This window comes from Delphinapterus leucas, chromosome 7 (genome assembly GCF_059928025.1).
Source record: "Delphinapterus leucas isolate spDelLeu-1000000601 "Yukka" chromosome 7, BTC_Dleu_Yukka2, whole genome shotgun sequence".
Classification (NCBI taxonomy): Eukaryota; Metazoa; Chordata; class Mammalia; order Artiodactyla; family Monodontidae; genus Delphinapterus; species Delphinapterus leucas.
The window spans coordinates 29,076,749-29,091,489 of NC_143135.1; the positions used below are offsets into that span (position 1 = coordinate 29,076,749).

General features: G+C 38.0%; 1 pseudogene; it reads right to left on the reverse strand.

Moving 5' to 3' along the window:
* Positions 1 to 400: 400 nt before the first annotated feature.
* The window catches only part of LOC111179754 (hypoxia-inducible factor 1-alpha inhibitor pseudogene), a 97,872-nt pseudogene continuing 83,531 nt past the window's right edge, over positions 401 to 14,741 (reverse strand).

Sequence of the window (14,741 nt, forward strand, 5' to 3'; positions counted from 1 at the left end):
GAAACAGAGAGTAATGCCCTGAAGCTGCCCTTAAAGGCAAATGTTTGAGGGACAGGCACAGTTGGTCTTCTGGCACTAATTTTAGATACCTTCAAGCTCCCAGCAAAAACTGCTTGACTGGGGTTTCCCTGGTGGCGCAGTGGTTGAGAGTCCGCCTGCAGGGGACACGGGTTTGTGCCCCGGTCCGGGAAGATCCCACATGCCGCGGAGCGGCTGGGCCCGTGAGCCATGGCCGCTGAGCCTGCGCGTCCGGAGCCTGTGCTCCGCAACGGGAGAGGCCACAACAGTGAGAGGCCCGCGTACAGCAAAAAAAAAAACAAAAAACTGCTTGCCTTGAGGATAGTGGAAAGGCTTGTCGAGTTGCTGTAGCCTTGACCTTGACAGACTTAGCATGGGGGCCCTAGGTGGCCGGGCCAGAAGCGCCCGCGCTACGCCAGGCCCTTTGGTTCCGTTCCTGAGGAGCAAGAGATTTGCCGCCCGCGCATGCGCAATTCATTCCCTCACTCTGGCTTCTGCAGCCCTGCCCGTCCCGGGTGTTCGAGACATACATTTTGCACAGATGGTCTGGCCTCTGGGGCCCGGAGCTACTGCCCTGTGGCTCTGATTGGGCGGCAGGGCGGGGCGGGAGGCAGCAGCACTCAGGACTGTGATAGGTAATGTGAGCTAAACTCCTTATACAGGAGTCTGGGAGGAGGTGGGGCCTTAGCACTCCTGCTCCCAGGTGTTTCTCATCCCAGGACTCCCCTGCCTGCCCATAGATTTTTTTAAAAAAGCAGCGAAATTTGGACAAGAGTGGAAACACTTCCCAATGGGGAAAGGATAGTCTCTTTAAAAAATTAGTGTTGGGAAAACTAAATATTTGCATGCAGAAAATGGAATTGGACCCTTCTCTTACACCATACACAGAAATACACTCAAAATGAATTAAAGACTTAAATGTAAGACCTGAAACCATAAAACTCTTAGAAGAAAACATAAGGAAAAAACTTTATAACATTGGTCTTAGAAATGAATTCTTGAATATGACACAAAAAACATGGGCAAGAAAAGCAAAAATAGACAAGTGGGACCACATCAAACTAAAAAGCTTCTACGTAGCAAAGGAAATAAGAGTAAAAAGTCAATTCACAGAATGAAAGAAAATAATTGCAAACCATATATTTTATAAGGGGTTAATTTCCAAAGTATATAAGGAACTCTTACACCTTATTAGCATAAATAAATAAATGGATTAAAATATGAGCAAATGACTTGAATTGACATTTCACCAAAGAAGACATAAGAATGGCAAACAAGTATATGAAAAGGTGCTCAACATCACTAATCATCAGGGAAATGTAAATCAAATCAATGAAATATCACCTCACAAATGTTAAAAGGGCTATTATCAAAAAAAAAAAGAAGAAGGAAATAGTAAGTGTTGGTGATGATGTGGTAAAATTGGAACTCCTGTGCACTGTTAGTAGGAGTGAAAAATGATGCAGCCACTATGGAAAATAGTGTGGAGTTTCCTCAAATTAAAAATAGGACTACCATATGACCCAGCCATCCCAATTTTGGGTATTTATCCAAACATATTGAAAACAGAATCTTGAAATGCTATTTGCACTCCTATGTTCATTGTAGTATTATTCACAACAGTAAAGAGGTAGAAACAACATAAATGTCCATCAACGGGTGGATAGATAAAGAGAATGTAATTTTCATTTATTCGGCCCTAAAAAAGAAGGAACTCCTGACACATGCTACAACATGGATGAACCCTGAAGACATGGTAAGTAAAACAGGCCAGTCACAGAAGGACAAATTCTACATGATTTCACTTGTATGAGATATCTAAAAGTAGTCACACTCATGAAATAAAAAAGTAGAAAGGTGGTCACCAGGGAATGTGAGGAGGGGGAAATGGGAGTTGCTGGTCAATAGATATAGAGTTTCAGTCATGCAAGAGGAAAAAGTTCTAGAGATCTACTGTAAAACAATTTGCATATAGTTAACAATGCTGTACTGTATACTTACAAATTTGAATTGACTTCATGTTATGTGTTTTTTACTACAATAAAATATACATATATGAATATATGTATCACATTTATTTTGGGGAAATTTACAAAATAAAATAGGTCTCAAATAAATTTTAACTGATCACCTAAATCACAAATTTTACAGAATAATTTATCTGGCCATGCCATTATAAAACCAAAAATTTTAAATAAAAGTCTAAAAAGGGAAAAGTATGCTATCCCGGATAAATACTGCTGTAAAAGCATAAAGAAAACACAATTAAAAACTAAGGTGTATTTAATAATGTAAAGGAAAATTATATATATTTTTTAAATCTTATATATGGGAAAAACTTCACTATTCAGCAAATTCCTACCCTTCAACCTCTCACATTACAGAAAGTTATGGGGACAATAAAGTCTAGTTAAGAAAATAAGGAGAACAGAAATTTGTTGAAAAAAAAGTTGTAAAAACAATAATTTAAAGGTTTTATCTTAAATACTATAAAAATATGTAAATCAAACATATCTAATAACAGTACAAAATAAAAATTTAAATAGCCAAGATATAACAACAGATGTGGGATTTTTCTTAATTTACAAAGGATTACTGTAAACCACACTTGTCCTCTCATCTTCAGAGCCTGTATAGTATATCATGGAGGAGTTATGAGCAGCCAGGCTGAGAGGCCAGTAGAAGAAACCTAGATGTAAGAAGATCCTTTGGGAATTCCCAGAAATATTCAGGAAGGACTTGGAAGGATCACAGTTGTGAATAAATTGCAACATGGAGCCAAGGTGATTTGAGAAATGGTTCTTTGGTGGCTTTGTTCATAAACATTGATTGATTTGGTTGATAACACTGAAATTAATTTGAGCATGGGGGCATATCTCATTCAAGATGAAATTCTGAAAATAAAATGCAATTTTTTCTAATATAAAGGATATTTCAATATAATTGTCTCTATAATTTTCCATCACCATATCTCTAAGACATCCATTTTAAAATTTATATATAGAAAGTACCTGAAACCAGTTTTGACTAACATTAATATTGGTATTTTCTGGATCATTGAATTCTGTGTGAATTTTGGCATATTTCTATACACTATTTTTTTCACTGTGTAAAATTTTTATAATTACAATGTATCATTTTTATGAAAACCATAGTTTTTATTGTACAAATGCTGATATTTGGAACACAGGCATTTGTCTTCTCTCCCTCTCAAGACTCCATTGTAATGAGAGTGTACAATTCTGAAAAGTAATACATTCATAACACAGAAGAAATCACGTCAGAGACATCAACAGGGCAAGGTCTATAGCATAAGAGAATGCAATAAATTACTGGAAAATGGATTGTAGTTGAAGTGGGTTGACAAAACAGTTGAAGTACTTTCAGTCCAGAATAAATACATGGGGGAGGTTCAAAGTTGAGAATGGAACACCTTGGAGTCAGTAGATAAGAGGAGATGTGAGAGGGAAATGTTAAACAAGAGAATTTGTTATAGTTCTGAAAACAAAACTGCCCTATGCTAGCCAGCCCTCTGCCTATTCCCCATAACCCACACTTCAAAATGAAGGATTGTCAACCCATTATTTTCTGTCTGAATGAAAATCAAAAGGCTTTACTCAAAAGGAAAGAAAGATGAAGGGAAGGAGGGAGAGAAAGAGAGAATGAGAGAGAAGGAGGGAAGAAGGAGGGAAGGAAGGAAGGAAGGAACCAACCTGGGATAGCTAAGACTTGAGGTTGAGACTTTCATTCCAGCATTGGAAGCCAACTTCTTATCCACACACCCTACCTGAAAGCCTTCCTATCCATAAACCCTGTCCACCGACAATGAACTTTCAGTAAACTTTCCCATTTTGGAGAAAAGGCTATGGTTAAAATTGATCTCCATACCCAGCAATAGAAGAAACTCAGATTAGCTACTGAGAATATTTAAACAAGTCCTTTATTCTTAAATATGAATATCCATGAGCCAAAAGAAAATATGAGAAAAATAGTAGCACAAAGGAATAATATAAAATTAAAAATAAACATAACAATAAATCCCAAAGGAAATATAATTTATATAGCTTAAGGGAACAATTTTTACTGCGTCCTAAAAGAGATTTAAAGTTATAGCACCAATAAAATATAAATACAATGCTAACAAAAATTATCAATCTGAAAAGAAAAAGACCTTTTGGAAGTCAATAGATTAATTGTAAAAAAAAAAAAAAAAACAAAGACCTGGGAGATATATATTTTTTTTAATCTCTGATCTCAGAGCAAAGAAAACAAAACAAAAAATAAATAAACTATGAAAAAAACAGGGAAGAGACATAAAGGACCATTCAGGATGTTCAATATCCTACTGACAATCATTCCAACAAGAAAAAGTAGGTGAAAATGAAGGGGAGGAAAACAACAACAGTGACAATAGCAAATTCAAAAGTGTTAAAGGAAAGCATTATTATTTAGAATGAATGTGTCCAGGGAGTGAAGTACTAGACACCGCCGCAGATTTTCAAAATTAAACATGAGACAATAAAAGTTTACAGGGAAGAGAGAGAAAAGCAGGTCACCTATAAAGGTCTAAAAGTCAGTTACACCAAATACTAGAAGATAATGGAGCAATGGCTCCAAGGAATGAGGGAAATGCCTTTGAATTCTAGAATTTTATACTCAATTAAATAATCATTCAAGAAGAAGAGTAAATTAAGGTATTTTTGACATGTAAGGTTCAGAAATTTGAGCACCCACGATTCTTATTTGTGTGTATTTGAGGATATACTCCAGGAAAATTAAGGATAAAACCAATATACAGGAAGACATAGCTGGGAAACTGTAGGCAGAAAGACTAGAGCTTAAAAAGCCCAAAGAAGGGGGAGGGGATTTCACGTAATGGAAAACATGGTTGAATTGGATAAATCTGACTAAATTGCTTAATATTAAGTAATTAATATTATTAATATATGACTGACCTATCTGAATCTAAGCTAGGTTCAGAATATAGCTGAACCTGTCCAGCCCACAAACTGGTGGCTCCCAGACATCCCTTTGACTTGAAATGCATTGTGATACTTCAGGATGTAAGCAATGTTGCTGCAGTGTCCCAGAGACAGTGTTCAGAAGAATCCCTATTTCTTCATGAAATTCAATATAGAACTGGTAGTGTAGAAAAGTTTCAAAAATTCACAGAGATACTAGTGTTTTGAGGGCTTTCATCTGTAGGCATCTGTGGTATGAATCCATAATAAACTTTCTCTCTTTCAAGAGTATCATTCCTATAAAAGGAGCTGCCAGTAGAAGAGAGAGGGTGACCACACACCTTTCTCAACATCAGCAAGGAGACCAGAGAGGAAAGCCATGAGATTAATTCTTCCTAAACACCCACTAAGTACCTTCTGAAAACAAGAAATCACTAAAGTTTGAGGTAGGGTAGTATCAGGTTAGAACTATCAGTGAAGCAGTGTTCCTGATCAATGAGCCATCAACCTTTAGATTATCAATATGAACATAGCTTAAATCATACTCACAAGCTCATGAAAATAAGGAACATTCATTTTACATTAGGGAATTTATTAAAGATTACATTGCAAGAGTAATTAAAAGGAAAAAACATATTTTTCCTTCTCAGATGATGGCAAAAAAAGCATTTGATAAAAATTAAACACCTGCTCCTGGCTAAAACTCTTAGAAAGCAAAGAAAAGGATACTTACTTAGGAACAAAAATCATAAATCCATACCTAATATGATACTTAATGAAACACTGGAGTCATTCCCACTGACATCAAAAGCAAGACAATGATGTGGACTATTTCCATTATTAGTTAGCATTTTCCTGGAAGTTCTATCCAAATTTAATAAAACGTTGAACAGAAAGGGGTAGAAAAATTATCATTTTTTGAAGAATATAAGATTATGTGCCCAGAAACTCCAAGAAAAATAGACTTAAAATTCCTAGAATCAGGGCTTCCCTGGTGGCGCAGTGGTTGGGAATCTGCCTGCTAATGCAGGGGACACGGGTTCGAGCCCTGGTCTGGGAGGATCCCACATGCCGTGGAGCAACTAGGCCCGTGAGCCACAACTACTGAGCCTGCACATCTGGAGCCTGTGCTCCGCAACAAGAGAGGCCGCGATAATGAGAGGCCCGTGCACCGCGATGAAGAGTGGCCCCTGCTTGCCACAACTAGAGAAAGTCCTTGCACAGAAAGGAAGACCCAACACAGCAAAAATAAATAATTAATAAACTCCTATCCCCAACATCTTTAAAAAAAAAAAAATTCCTAGAATGAGTGAGAGTTGAGCATGTAAAAAATTTTTTAAATTAACAGGTATCTACATTTTTATATAAAACAATGATAACCAGTTAGGAAATACAAAAGAAAAAGTTTTGAATTACAATAGTGTCAGTACTTTTTACTTTTTCTATGAGTAGGCAAAACTCTTATAATGAAAGAAAGGTGATAACTATACTGAAGGAAAAATAACTCAGTGAGATACAGTTGTGATTCATTGTGTGCTCTGCCCAAAATGAATGATGAACAGAAACTGTGATGTAGGAAGATCATCTAAGGGTATATGTATGGTGAACCCGAGGGGGAAGAGACCAGAGTATGAAATGCCAGCAAGAGTACAGCTGTGGCAAGAACTAAAAAAAAAAAGAAGGGGGAAAGTGAAAAGGAGAAACATCTTTGAGAAAGAATTGTTAGAATTTTATGAGAATAGAATAGAGACTGAAAGGGAGAAAAGGTCTAAGATGACCGCAAGTATTTCTTCTCCCTGATGGACTGGAGTATGGAGTGGGAGAAAACCAATGTGAGGAACCGGGAAGAAAAGCAGATCATGAGAACCAGTTCGGATATAGTGTGTTTCAGAAGTGGTAGAGTGTTCTTAACAAGTTCAGGGTATTAGATATGCTGTTTATGTAGATGTGTAAGTTAGGTACGATGATAGCCGCACTTAAAATACAAACCTCATGCAGCAAGTAAAGAGCCTTCAAAGAAAGAGGGCAATAGACAAGATGGTGCCTAGATGCTAGTGATAATGAGAAATAGAGGGCTGTATACTCAAATATTATACGTTTCAAAAGGAAGAAGCAATTGTGGTCTGTAAGACAAATATGGGGGCTATTGATTAATTTAACAAAACAATTGTTATTTCAAAAAATATTGTATTTTAATACAAAATACATTATGATTCTGGTTTAAAAATGTAATCTCCATATGACCCAAACAATTGTAAGTCTCAAAGTCAGTCTGTTTTATAATTCTATTAGATTAGACACTCCTAGAGGGATAAGGGTAATTCTATTTGGACTTCATAAATTCTATATTCTATAGCGCAGGGCTACGTTTCCTTCCGAATCGTAATGAAGAAAATCTGGCAATGCAAAGTCCCACGTACTTATAATATCTTTGAGTCATCACAGCAAAAACTCACAAAGTTATTTAGCACAGGTACTTCTGAAGCTGAGACATGTTTGGGGAGTTCAAAGTGCCTGTGGTCCTCAGACTCTTACCTTCTCCTGGAGTGATTCTGTTCTAACGTTAGTACACAGAGATATAACATTAATTGTGCCATATTTCTGGGTGACCCATTAGCTGCTAGGAATTTGTTGTAGAGAGCCAAAGCTTTCCAAAATGTCTATATTTATTTGGTAGTTTCTATATTTCTTCATTTAAAGAAAATTTAAGAGAATATGGAATCACATGGAAATCATATGAATGGATTAAAGTCTTATACACCACATACTATTTTGATATACTCCTAACACTGAAAGTAGAAACTCCCTTGTCTGTGTTCCTAAAACCTAAACCTATCTTTGCACTTAGATGATACTATATTTAACCACATCTAACTTTTTTACTATACTGAAAGACCCTTGGCACAGAGACAATGTTTCATTCATTTCTATATTATTGTTTACAAAAACACTGTCTTGCTATCATAAGCATTCATTAAATATTTCTCAACTCAGTGGATGAATTAATCAAGTTGATAATTTTAAAGTTGCATTCTTATGAAGCAATTCAGTAAGAATCCCTAAGACAAACTATATTAATTATTCAATTTACTGAAATGTAGAGTTTGATTAAGGAGTTTTCTGGCTACCTCATCATTCTAATTTCCAAATATCATTTGGTTTGAATCCCAGTTTAGAAATTCTTTTTGTATCCTGCTTTCTTGCCTTGAACTCTTCAAGCAAGAGCAATGTATTAAGGTGTTTACTTATTTTATAACTACTAATTTTGTAGACTCTCAGGATTCACTATTCTTGGCCATAACTTTTAGTTGTAAATGATATGAGATAAAGATACAAATTGTGAAGGAGAAAGAGATTTGAGTGAGATTCTATACTATGTGAGTCATGAGAGTCAATGACATCAGATTTTTGTAGAAAAAATATTATATATATATACATAATGAACTTATATAGTACTGAATGAGTTTTCTTGGTATTTGTATCACTCTGAATAAATCTGACTGTCCATATGCACAAAATGGAGGACTTAAGGTTGAAATTCAGTTCAATAATCGTTCATTCAGCACCCATATGGGAAGGTCTGTGCTGGGTGTCATGGTGTGCAAAGATGCAAGCCCTGTTAGAGCTTAACGCTTATTGGGGAAATCAGGCATGTGAATTACAACTAAAACTAATAAGTAATACAAAATGTTCTATCTCTGTGACTATGAGTTGTTTAACATCTATGATCCTCAATTTACTCATTTACAAAATAATGAAAGTAGTAGAACCTATTTCAGATTATTTTTATGAGAACAAAGTAAGATAATTTATATAAAGCTCTTAGCATAGTACATGGCACATTAAAATCACTCAACAATGATATCTATTACTAGTAATTATTTTAAATGATGCAGAGAGAGGTGTCATAGACAAGAAAATGATTAGCTCTGTTTGTAAGATTAGGGTTTGGGGATTGAATCAAACAGGGAATAGTTTATGGAAGAAGGGATATAAATTTTAAAAAGATGAAGAGATCACAGACACCCAGGTACTAACATTGGGTTTCCCACTTGCTAGCTATGAGGTTCCACAAACTTTCTTAGACTGTTTCCTCACCTGTAAAATGAAAATTATAATATATTTTATAGGGCTGAATGAGGGTTAAATAAGACAATGTATGTGAAAGTATTGCGTGACTTATAGCAAGCATTGACAAAAAGGAAAGAAAGAAAGGGAAAATAGGGACTTCCCTGGCAGTCAGTGGTTAAGACTCCACGTTTCCAATGCAGGGGGAATGGGTTTGATTCCTGGTAGGGGAACTAAGATCCCACATGCAGCATGGTGCGGCCAAAAAAAAAAGAGAAGGAAAATAATAAATAATAAAAGTGCTAGAGTGTTGTATCAGTTCTCTATGACTGTGTAACAAATCACTCCAAAACTTAGTGGCTTAAAATATCTATTATTTCACAGTTTTGGTGATGAATCCAGGTGCCATGTATCTGGGTCCTTTAGCTCAGGTTCTCCCACAGGAGAGAACAATTGCAAGGGAACAATTACAGTGTTGGCTTAGTCTGCGGTCTTTACTGCAGTGGAAGGATCCACTTCCAAGCTCACTCACATGGTTGTTGGCAAGATTGGGCTCTTCACTAGATATTGGACTGAAAACGTTAGTTTGTCGATGGCTGTTGGCTGTAAGCCACCCTTAGTTCTTTGCCAAATAGGCTACTCCATAGGACTGCTCACAACATGACAACTTGCTTCATCAGAAGGAAGAGCCAGAGAGAGAGAATAAGATGGAAGTCACAGACTCCTGTAATCTGATCTCAGAAGTGATTATCTCCTCACTTTTACTATATTCTATCTATTTGAAGCAAGTCATTAGGTCCAGTCTTTACACAAAGGGAAGAAATTACAGAAGGGTTGAATGTCAGAAGTCAGGGATCATTGGGGGTCATTTTAGATGTTGCTTACCACAGGTGTTCACACTGATGATGGATGTTTATAAACATAGTGGTTAGGTGCATGGACTCTGGAGCCATACTGCCTGCATTCAAATCCTGCCTCTATTACATGATAATTTGTTATTCAGAACAAGTTATTTAACCTCTTTATTCCTCTGTAAGGGTAGAAGAAAATAATTCCTACAACATTAGGAATAAATAAGTTAATACATGTAAAGTTTTTAAACAGTACCCAAGACAAAGTAAACCCTCATAAAATATTAGCTTTTGTTGTTGTTGTGCTCATTACTGTTTTAACTGTAGAAAACAGAGGCAAAACGTACCAAGTCACAGAATGATGGAAAATAAAGGAGAAAAATGACTCAAGTGAGTCTATCTACTCTCATAACACATCTCCCCAAGTCATCATGGGAAGACTTGTTGTGTGGATCAGGCTGGCTGCTGGAAACAAGGCCTGCAAATCGGGAAGTGCATTATGTTTTGTTGTAACAGGAACTCATATGGGGGCAAGGAGGCAAAACTTCCCCACTACCGGGTAATGGGATGAGCCATATCACCATAGGCAAAGGAGAGCTTTCCTGGTAATACCTCTGAAGCAAGTCCACAATTTTAATTAAATAGATCAAATCAGAATATTGCACACTCCCAACCTCCTCATTCAGAATAAAAAAATCTAGAAATATGGGAGAAGAAGTTGCAGTTTTTATAAATGGTAAAAGCTGTTAATTCTGCAGTGAATTTTATACATGTTTTATCACAGCAGAGAAATCGTGTTATTTCCAGCTCTTCTTTTTATTGCTAGTAAGCCTCACAGAATTACAACCAGTGAAATATTCCCCATTTCTCTTGGGTGGTAATGAATTTCCCAGTGGAAAAGGAGTAATTTCTTGTTCTCACTACATAATAACTCAAATATTTGGCCATGTTGTAGCATAATATTTTTAATTGTCTAGTCAAGATGGTGTCTTATATGCTAAAAAAAAATCTAGATATAGTTCTTCTCTACACTAACAGAGAATTGTATAGGTAAAGCAGACTCTTCACATGAAATAGCCTAATGCTCTCATTTTTTTTTAATTAATTAATTTATTTATTTATCTTTGGGTGCGTTGGGTCTTCGTTGCTGTGTGCGGACTTTCTCTAGTTGCAGTGAGCAGGGGCTTCTCTTCGATGTGGTGTACGGGCTCCTCACTGCGGTGGCTTCTCTTGTTGTGAAGCATGGGCTCTAGGCATGCGGGCTTCAGCAGTTGTGGTTTGTGGGCTCTAGAGTGCAGGCTCAGTACCTGTGGTGCACGGGCTTAGTTGCTCTGTGGCATGTGGGATCTTCCCAGACCAGGGATTGAACCCATGTCCCCTTCATTGGCAGGCAGATTCTTAACGACTGAGCCACCAGGGAAGCCCAGTTCATGTACTTTTAATGATAACATCAAGCCTGGGTCGGGCCCTCTGCCAGATCCTTCCCATTTCTATAATATCTCACCTAAATCTCACTCCAAGTGTTATTATTATCACCTTTACAGATGAAGCAAGTGAGGCTGGGAAATGCAATTGTCCAGTGATTTAATTTATATATATATATATATATATATATATATATATATATATATAGGGGGTGGGGTCAATATGGCAGACTAGGAGGTTGTGGAATTCGGGTCTCCACACAACTAGAGCACTTACCAGGCACTGGTGGGGGACCACAGACACCTAAGGGGATGGGAGGAACCCCCAGCGACCAGGTAGGACGTGAGAGGGAGTGAGGGGCAGGAGAAATGGACATGAGGTGGAACAGGTCTGGCGCCCCCGAGGGGCAGCTGGGGGAGGGGAAGGGATCCCATGCCTGGAGGGGAAAAGGGCGGGGGGGACCATTGGGAGGGCAGAGGATCAGAAAGGAGCAACATGGCCAGCTTTTACCCTGCCCACTTGGGCCCTGGGAGGCCTGCTGAGATGCTCTCCTGATCCTCTGCCCACTGAGGTCCCCTCCAGCTGTAGGGGTCCTGAGAGAGTGGGAGGGAGGGGAGGGGGAGCAAAACTAAAGGCTGGACCAACAGGACCAGCAACCCTGAGGGGCAGGGGGCGGAGGGGAGGAGTTCCCACACCCGGTGGGACCCACCCACAGTTCAGCGGTGAGGGGGGAGACACTCGGGAAAGTGGAAGAACAAAAGGGAGCACAGCCAGCACTTTCCCTGGCCACTTGGGCACTGGGGAGCCTCTTGGGCTCCTGGGCCTAATCCTCTACCCTCAGAGGCTCCCTCCAAAATTGCAGAGCCTAAGCCCCGCCCCTACACACCCACCCACTGCCCTATCTCTACAGGCGGCACTCTAAGACCCCCTCTGAGACCTCTCCAACAGGGCTGGGCCTAAACCCTGCCCACACACCCTCACCCAGGGCCTTACCTCCAAACTCAAGAACTCCACAATCCTGAGGCGCCCCCCCCCGCCCGAATGTGCTGCCTTTCCCCTGCCATACAAGTTCTGAGCCTAGGCCCTGCCCCGTGCTTAAACGTCACCCCCACCTAGGCCTCATCCCCACCCTAGATCCTGCCCCTGCCTAAGTCCCACCCCCAGCCTAAGCTCTGCCCCCCACAGCCAATACCTTTTCTGGCCTTGCTTTTTTTTCTTTTTTCTTCTTTTAGGTTGTGGTTCTGCTTTACCTTATTGCTGTTTATTCATTTATATTTTTATTTTTTCTAATAAATCTTTTATTTTTCTAATTTTATTTTATTCTTTATACTTTGTTATTGTTCTGCTCTTTTTGGCACATTCCCTTTTTCTTCTTTTCTTTTTTCTGTTGTGGTTCTGTTATACCATGTTGTAGTTTCAACTATAATTTTATTCTTCCTAATATATTTTTTATCTTTAAAATATTATTTTATTTTTTATTCTTTGTTATTGTATTGCTCCTTTTTTTTCTTTTCTTTTGTCATGCCATGCGACTTGCAGGATCTTGGTTCCCAGACGAGGAGTTTGGCTTGAGCTCCTGTGGTGGGAGCACCAAGTCCAAACCACTGGACTAACAGAGAGCCTCAGAGCCCAGGGAATATTAACCAGAGTGAGGCCTCCTGGAGGTCCTCATCTCAGCACCAAGACCTGGCTCTACCCAGCTGCCTGCAAACTCCAGTGCTGGATGCCTCAGGTCAAACAACCAGTAAGACAGGAATACAGACCCACCTATCAAAAAAATAAATAAATAAATAAACAACAAAAAAATATGTTACAGATGAAATTGCAAGGTAAAAATCTACAAGACCAAATAAATGAAGAGGAAATAGGTAAACTACCTGAAAAATAATTCAGAGGAATGATAGTAAAGATGATCCAAAATCTTGGAAATAGAATGGAGAAAATACACGAAATGTTTAACAAGAACCTAGAAGAACTAAAGAACTGAAATTAAAAATACTCTAGAAGGGATCAATAGCAGAATAACTGAGGCAGAAGAACAGATAAGTGAGCTGGAAGGTAAAATGGTGGAAATAACTACCTCAGAGCAGAATAAAGAAAAAAGAATGAAAAGAATTGAGGACAGTCTCAGAGACCTCTGGGACAACATGAAATGCAACAACATTCGAATTATAGGAGTCCCAGAAGAAGAAAAGAAACAGAAAGTGTGTGAGAAAATATTTGAAGAGATTATAGATGAAAACTTCCCTAACATGGAAAAGGAAATAGCCACCCAAAGTCCAGGAAGCACAGAGAGTACCATACAGGATAAACCCTAAGAGAAACACACCAAGACACATATTAATCAAACTGACAAAAATTAAAGACAAAGAAAAATATTAAAAGCAGTAAGGGAAAAGCAGCAAATAGCATACAAGGGATTCCGCATAATGTTATCAGCTGATTTCTCAGCAGAAACGCTGCAGGCCAGAAAGGAGTGATAGGATATATTTAAAGTGATGAAAAGGAAAAACCTACAACCAAGATTACCTAGCAAGGATCTCATTCAGATTTGATGGAGAAATTAAAAGATTTACAGGCAAGTTACGAGAATTCAGCACCACCAAACCAGCTTTACAACAAATGTTAAAGGAACTTCTCTAAGCAGGAAACACTAGAGAAGAAAAAGCCCCACAAAAACAAACCGAAATCAATTAAGAAAATGGTAACAGGAACATACATATCAATAATCACCTTGAATGTAAATGGATTAAATGTTCCATCCAAAAGACACAGACTGGCTGAATGGATACAAAAACAAGGCCCTTATATATGCTGTCTACAAGAAACCCACTTCAGACCTAGGGACACATACAGACTGAAATGGAGGGGATGGAAAAAGATATTCCATGTAAATGGGGATCACAGAAAAGCTGAAGTAGCAATACTCATATCAGATAAAATAGATTTTAAAATAAAAACTCTTACAAGAGATAAGGAAGGACAAAACATAATGATCAAAGGATCAATCCAAGAAGAAAACATAACAATTATAAATATTTATGCACTCAACATAGGAGCACCTCAATACATAAAGCAAATGCTAACAGCCATAAAAGGGGAAATCAACAGTAACATAATAATAGTGGGTAACTTTAACACCCCACTTACACCAATAGAGAGATCAGCAATACAGAAAATAAATAAGCAAACACAAGCTTTAAATGACACAGTAGACCAGATAGACTTAATTGATATTTATAGGACATTCCAATGAAAAGCAGAAGAATAGAGTTTCTTCTAAAGTGCACATGAAACATTTTCCAGAACAGATCACATCTTCGATCACAAATCAAGCCTTGGAAAATTTAAGAAAATTGAAATCATATCAAGCATCTTTTCTGACCACAATGCTATGAGATCAGAAATCAGTTATATG